At 39.7% G+C, this 7521-nt stretch overlaps 1 non-coding gene across 1 annotated transcript; it reads left to right on the top strand.

Annotated features, from left to right (window-relative positions):
• The first annotated feature begins 2394 nt into the window (after positions 1 to 2394).
• On the top strand, positions 2395 to 2502 carry LOC112731244 (small nucleolar RNA R71). Its single transcript, XR_003167032.1, has one exon. It is a non-coding gene; the product is annotated as a small nucleolar RNA R71 (small nucleolar RNA).
• The last annotated feature ends 5019 nt before the right edge of the window (positions 2503 to 7521 follow it).

The raw sequence follows: 7521 nt of genomic DNA, 5'->3' as shown, positions 1-7521 counted from the left end.
TGTTGTGTGAATTTGATGAAGAATGGAGGGCTTTATATAGGGAAGGGAAGGGGGTTAAGGTTCGGCCATATGGGTGGGTTTGGGTGGGAAATTGGTTTTGAATTTTGAAGGTAGGTGGAGTTTATGAGGTAGGTTTATGGGGAAGAGTGGATGGATGTGAGTGGTGAAGAGGTGATGGAGAAGAGAGATTGAGGTGATAGGTGAAGGGTTTTTGGGAAGAGTGTTTATGGGGTTGTGTGAAAGAGAATGGTGAGAAGAAGTGAGTGGAGGTAGGTGGGGATCCTGTGGGGTCCACAGATCCTGAGGTGTTCAAGGAATTACATCCCTGCACCCATTAGGCATGTAAAAATGCCTTTGTACCCAACTCTGGGCGTTCAGCGCCAGGTTGGTGGCCATTTTGGGCGTTCAGCGTCCATTTGTGTGCCATTTCTGGCGTTGAACGCCAGAACCATGCCTGTTCTGGCGTTCAGCGCCCAGAAGCTGCCCATTTTGGGCGTTCAGTGCCAGAACCATGCTCTGTTCTAGCGCTGAACGCCAGACAGATGCTCCTCCAGGGTGTGATTTTTCTTCTGCTGTTTTTGATTCCGTTTTCAATTTTTATATTTATTTTGTGACTCCACATGATCATAAACCTAAGAAAACATGAAAAACAATAAAAATAAGAATTAGATAAACATTGGGTTGCCTCCCAACAAGCGCTTCTTTAATGTCAATAGCTTGACAGTGGGCTCTCATGGAGCCTCACAGATGTGCAGAGCTTTGTTGAGACTCTCCAACACCAAACTTAGAGTTTGGATATGGGAGTTCAACACCAAACTTAGAGTTTGACTGTGGGGGCTCTGGTTGACTTTGCTTTGAGAGAAGCTTTTTCTGCTTCCTCTCCATGGTTGCAGAGGGAGATCCTTGAGTTTTGAACACAAGGGAGTCCTCATTCCATTGAAGGACTATTTCACCTCTGTCAACATCAATCACAGCTCTTGCTGTGGCCAGGAAAGGTCTTCCTAGGATGATGGATTCATCCTCTTCCTTTCCAGTATCTAGGACTATGAAATCAGTAGGTATGTAAAGGCCCTCAACCTTTACTAATACATCTTCTACTTGTCCATAAGCCTGTTTTCTTGAGCTGTCTGCCATCTCTAGTGAGATTTTAGCAGCTTGTACCCCATAGATTCCCAGTTTCTCTATTACAGAGATGGGCATGAGGTTTATACCTGAACCAAGGTCACACAGAGCTTTAAAGATCATGGTGCCTATGGTACAAGGTAATATGAACTTTCCAGGATCCTGTCTCTTCTGAGGCAATGTCAGTTGATCCAGATCACTTAGTTCATTGATGAACAAGGGAGGTTCAACTTCCCAAGTATCAATGCCAAATAATTTGGCATTCAGCTTCATGATTGCACCAAGAAACTTGGCAGTTTGCTCTTCAGTAACATCCTCATTCTCTTCAGAAGAGGAATACTCATCAGAGCTCATGAAGGGTATAAGGAGGTTCAATGGAATCTCTTTGGTCTCTAGATGAGCCTCAGAGTCCTTTGGTTCCTTAGAGGGAAGCTCCTTATTGACCACTGGACGTCCCAGGAGGTCTTCCTCCTTGGGATTCACGTCCTCTCCTCTCCTCACAGGTTCGGCCATGGCACTTATGTCAATGGCCTTGCACTCTCCTTTTGGATTCTCTTCTGTATTGCTTGGGAGAGTACTAGGAGGGATTTCAGTGATCCTTTTACTCAGCTGGCCCACTTGTGCTTCCAAATTTCTAATGGAAGACCTTGTTTCATTCATGAAACTCACAGTGGCCTTAGATAGATCAGAGACTAGATTTGCTAAATTAGAAGCATTTTGTTCAGAGTTCTCTGTCTGTTGCTGAGTGGATGATGGAAAAGGCTTGCTATTGCTAAACCTATTTCTTCCACCATTATTAAAGCCTTGTTGAGGATTTTGATCCTTCCATGAGAAATTTGGATGATTTCTCCATGATGAGTTATAGGTGTTTCCATAAGGTTCACCTAAGTAGTTCACCTCTGCTATTGCAGGGTTCTCAGGATCATAAGCTTCTTCTTCAGGAGAAGCCTCTTGAGTACTGTTGGATGCAGCTTGCATTCCATTCAGACTCTGAGAAATCATATTGACTTGCTGAGTCAATATTTTGTTCTGAGCCAATATGGCATTCAGAGTATCAACTTCAAGAACTCCCTTCTTCATAGGCGTCCCATTACTCACAGGATTCCTTTCAGAAGTGTACATGAACTGGTTATTAGCAACCATGTCAATGAGTTCTTGAGCTTCTGCAGGCGTTTTCTTTAGGTGAATGGATCCACCTGCAGAAGTGTCCAGTGACATCTTTGATAGCTCAGATAAACCATCATAGAATATGTCCAGGATGGTCCATTCTGAAAGCATGTCAGAAGGACACTTTTTGGTCAACTGTTTGTATCTTTCCCAAGCTTCATAGAGGGATTCACCTTCTTTTTGTCTGAAGGTTTGAACATCAGCTCTAAGCTTGCTCAGCTTTTGAGGAGGAAAGTACTTGGCTAAGAAAGCCGTGACCAGCTTATCCCAAGAGTTCAGGCTGTCTTTGGGTTGAGAATCCAACCATAATCTAGCTCTGTCTCTTACAGCAAAGGGGAAAAGCATGAGCCTGTAGACTTCAGGATCTACTCCATTAGTCTTAACAGTATCACATATCTGCAAGAATTCAGTTAAGAACTGAAAGGGATCTTCCGATGGAAGTCCATGAAACTTGCAGTTCTGCTGCATCAGAGAAACTAATTGAGGTTTCAGCTCAAAGTTGTTTGCTCCAATGGCAGGAATGGAGATGCTTCTTCCATGTAAATTGGAATTAGGTGCAGTAAAGTCACCAAGCATCTTCCTTACATTATTATTATTTTCGGCTGCCATCTCCTTTTCCTGTTCGAAAATTTCTGAAAGGTTATCTCTGGATTGTTGTAATTTAGCTTATCTTAATTTTCTTTTCAGAGTCCTTTCAGGTTCTGGATCTGCTTCAACAAGAATGTTCTTATCCTTGCTCCTGCTCATATGACAAAGAAGAAGGCACAGGAAAATAATAATAATAATGGAGATCCTTTATACCACAGTATAGGGATTCCTGTGTGAGTGGAAGAAGAGGGGGAGACAAAGAATGTAATATAATGGAAGAAACACAACTGTGAGGATGGAAGAGAGGTGAGATGAGATGTTAGGATATGAATGAATAAATAGAATGAGATGGGGGAGGGATAATTTTCGAAAATTATTTTGAAAAAGAGTTAGTGATTTTTGAAAATGGTTTTTGAAAAATGTTAGTAATTTTCGAAAATTTTTGAAATCAAAAATAGAAAATAAAAATAATTAGTTAATTAAAAAGAAATTTTTGAAAAAGAGGGAAGATATTTTCGAAAATGAGAGAGAGAGAGTTAGTTAGGTGGTTTTGAAAAAGTTAAGAAACAAACAAAAAGTTAGTTAGTTAGTTGAAACAAATTTTGAAAAGATAAGAAGTTAGGAAGTTAGAAAAGATATTTTGAAATCAAATTTTTTTTTGAAAAAGATAAGATGAGAAGATATTTTTGAAAAGATATGATAAAATTAGTTTTGAAAAAGATTTGATTTTTAAAATCACAATTAATGACTTGATTCATAAGAAATCACAAGATATGATTCTAGAACTTAAAGTTTGAATCTTTCTTAACAAGCAAGTAACAAACTTCAAATTTTTGAATCAAAACATTAATTGATTATGTTATTTTCGAAAATTTGGTATAAAAATAAGAAAAAGATTTTTGAAAAAGATTTTGAAAAAGATAAGATTTTCAAATTGAAAATTTGATTTGACTCATAAGAAACAACTTGATTTTAAAAATTTTTGAAAAAGTCAATCCAAATTTTCGAATTTGATGAGAGAAAAAGGGAAAGATATTTTTTTTTATTTTTGAATTTTTATGATGCAAGAGAAAAACACTAAAAAGATGCAATGCATGAAATTTTTAGATCAAAACAATGAATGCATGCAAGAATGCTATGAATGTCATGATGAACATCAAGAACACTATGAATGTCATGATGAACATCAAGAACATATTTTGAAAAATTTTTAATGCAAAGAAAACATGCAAGAAACCAAACTTAGAATTCTCTAATGCCTAGACACCAAGAATTCAAGAATGCATATGATAAACATGGAAAGACACAAAACAAAAAATCATCAAGATCAAACAAGAAGACTTTGAAGATCATGAAGAACACTATGAATGCATGATATTTTCGAAAAATGCAAAATGCATATGCAAGTGACACCAAACTTATGATATGACTCAAGACTCAAACAAGAAACAGAAAATATTTTTGATTTTTTTGATTTTCTAATTTTTTTGGATTTTTTCGAAAATTATATGAAAAAGAAAAAGTAAGGATTCCAAAATTTTTAATATGAATTCCAGGAATCTTGCATTCTTAGTCTAAAGCTTCAGTCGAGGAATTAGACATGGCTCACTAGCCAGCCAAGCTTTCAAAGAAAGCTCCAGTCCAAAACACTAGACATGGCCAATGGCTAGCCAAGCTTCAGCATTTAACACCAGAGTATATTGATCTTGATAACAAATTGCTGCTCATCATTTATCAAGTATGTAACTTACCTCTGATGGTTTGGAAGCCTAAGTCCAAAAGAATTTAGACATGGCTTTACAGCCAGCCAGGCTTCACATGCTTTATGAAACACTAGAATTCATTCTTAAAAATTCTGAAGCCATAGAATAATTTATTTTTGAAAACATTTTTAATTAAAATTTTTCTTCTTTTTTTTTTTTTCGAAAACAAAGGAGAAAATTTTGAAAGATTTTTGAAAAATTTTTGATAAGAAAACAAAAAGAAAATTACCTAATCTGAGCAACAAGATGAACCGTCAGTTGTCCAAACTCAAACAATCCCCGGCAACGGCACCAAAAACTTGGTGCTGTTGCCGGATCAAACTTGGCACTGATGTTACTGGACCAAAAGCTTGCCGAAAACTCGAACAATCCCCGGCAACGGCGCCAAAAACTTGGTGCACGAAATTGTGATCTCCAGCCTCGAACAAATCCTGGTAATGGCTCCAAAGCTTGGTGCTCTGATCTTAATTCATAATTTGTCACAACTTCGATACAACTAACCAGCAAGTGCACTGGGTCGTCCAAGTAATACCTTACGTGAGTAAAGGTCGAATCCCACGGAGATTGTTGGTATGAAGCAAGCTATGGTCACCTTGTAAATCTCAGTCAGGCAGATATAACGTGATAATGGTGTTTTCGAATATTATATAATAAAATAGGGATAGAGATACTTATGTAAATCATTGGTAGGAATTTCAGATAAGCGAATGGAGATGCTTTTCGTTCCTCTGAACCTCTGCTTTCCTGCTATCTTCATCCAATCAGTCTTACTCCTTTCCATGGCTGGCTTTATGTGATACATCACCATTGTCAACGGCTACTTTCGGTCATCTCTCGGGAAAATGATCCAATGCCCTGTCACGGCACGGCTAATCGTCTGGAGGCATCACCTTTGTCAATGGCTTCATCTTATCCTCTCAGTGAATAATATGCTCACGCACCCTGTCACGGCACGGCTATTCATCTGTCGGTTCTCGATCATGCTGGAATAGGATTTACTATCCTTTTGCGTCTGTCACTAACGCCCTGCAATCGCGAGTTAGGAGCTCGTCACAGTCATTCAATCATTGAATCCTACTCGGAATACCACAGACAAGGTTTAGACTTTCCGGATTCTCTTGAATGTCGCCATCATTCTAGCTTACGCCACGAAGATTCTGGTTAGGAGATCTAAGAGATATTCATTCTAGCTTAATTCATGTAGAACAGAAGTGTTTGTCAGGCACGCGTTCATAAGGGAGAAGGATGATGAACGTCACACATAATCATCACCTTCATCACGTTCTTGGGTGCGAATGGATATCTTAGAAGCGAAATAAGAAGAATTGAATAGAAAACAGTAGTACTTTGCATTAATCTTTGAGGAACAGCAGAGCTCCACACCTTAATCTATGGAGTGTAGAAACTCTACCGTTGAAAATACATAAGTGAAAGGTCCAGGCATGGCCGAGATGGCCAGCCCCCTAAACATGATCAATAGTCTCCTAAGATGAACAATGGATTAAAACTGAGACCAAGATACCAAATACAATAGTAAGAGGTCCTATTTATAATAAACTAGCTACTAGGGTTTACATGAGTAAGTAATTGATGCATAAATCCACTTCCGGGGCCCACTTGGTGTGTGTTTGGGCTGAGCTTAAGTGTTGCACGTGCAGAGGCCATTTGTGGAGTTGAACGCCAGTTTCTGTGCCAGTTTGGGCGTTCAACTCTGGTTTTGGATCCTTTTCTGGCGCTGGACGCCAGATTTGGGCAGAAGGCTGGCGTTGAACGCCAGTTTACGTCGTCAATTCTTGGCCAAAGTATGGACTATTATATATTGCTGGAAAGCCCTGGATGTCTACTTTCCAACGCAATTGGAAGCGCGCCATTTCGAGTTCTGTAGCTCCTGAAAATCTACTTTGAGTGTAGGGAGGTCAGAATCCAACAGCATCAGCAGTCCTTTTTCAACCTCTGAATCTGATTTCTGCTCAAGTCCCTCAATTTCAGCCAGAAAATACCTGAAATCACAGAAAAACACACAAACTCATAGTAAAGTCCAGGAATGTGAATTTAACATAAAAACTAATGAAAACATCCCTAAAAGTAACCAGATCCTACTAAAAACATACTAAAAACAATGTCAAAAAGCGTATAAATTATCCGCTCATCACCTGCTCAGAGTCATACAACGGTAAGACGAGCCCCCGAGAAAATACCTCAGTAGATTTAATGACGAGTGCATAATGGTCGATGGGCCCACAGACTCTGTGGCCAGCCTCTGTCTAACCAATGGGCTCATGAATGAAGCCTTTTGTAAGCACCTCACGACCAAGCCGGGTTGGACAATGCATGAAATCCAGAATGTCATAAGGGAATACATAAATGACGAGGAGGTAAGCCAAGTCGTGGTAGCCAATAAATTGCAGCATGGTAGCATGGTACCTCAAGGTAACCTTCCGACCAAGGACACCTCAAAAGAGCACTTCAAATCCACTGCCCCTAGCCTACCGCCCAGGTGGGGAAGCTCACGAACTACACCCCCTCCCAGCCCCAATCACAAAAATCTATCACCAAATAGTAGAGCGAGGTATTCTCCCGAAGACGCAACAACTAAAAAATGGACAGGCGACAACAAAAGCTTGTACTGAAACTATCACAGAAGTTACGGGCACAAGACCCAAGACTTCTTTGACTTGAAAGACGCTCTTGAACAAGCCATCTGAGATGGCAAACTTGGACATCTGAGAACCCAAGAAAGTCGAAAGGGAAAGATCGCCAGAACGGGATGGGCGAAATCCAGAATGGTAAGGCAAGCACACCAAGAAAGTCCAAAATCTGACCCGATGATTCTAGTGAACATCATCACAAGGAAGGATGCGTCAAAAAAATCCAATAGGTG

Source organism: Arachis hypogaea, chromosome 12 (assembly GCF_003086295.3).
Source record: "Arachis hypogaea cultivar Tifrunner chromosome 12, arahy.Tifrunner.gnm2.J5K5, whole genome shotgun sequence".
NCBI classification, from domain to species: domain Eukaryota; kingdom Viridiplantae; phylum Streptophyta; class Magnoliopsida; order Fabales; family Fabaceae; genus Arachis; species Arachis hypogaea.
Note: the sequence above shows the minus strand (reverse complement) of the source record. Positions and strands in the feature narration are given on the sequence as shown.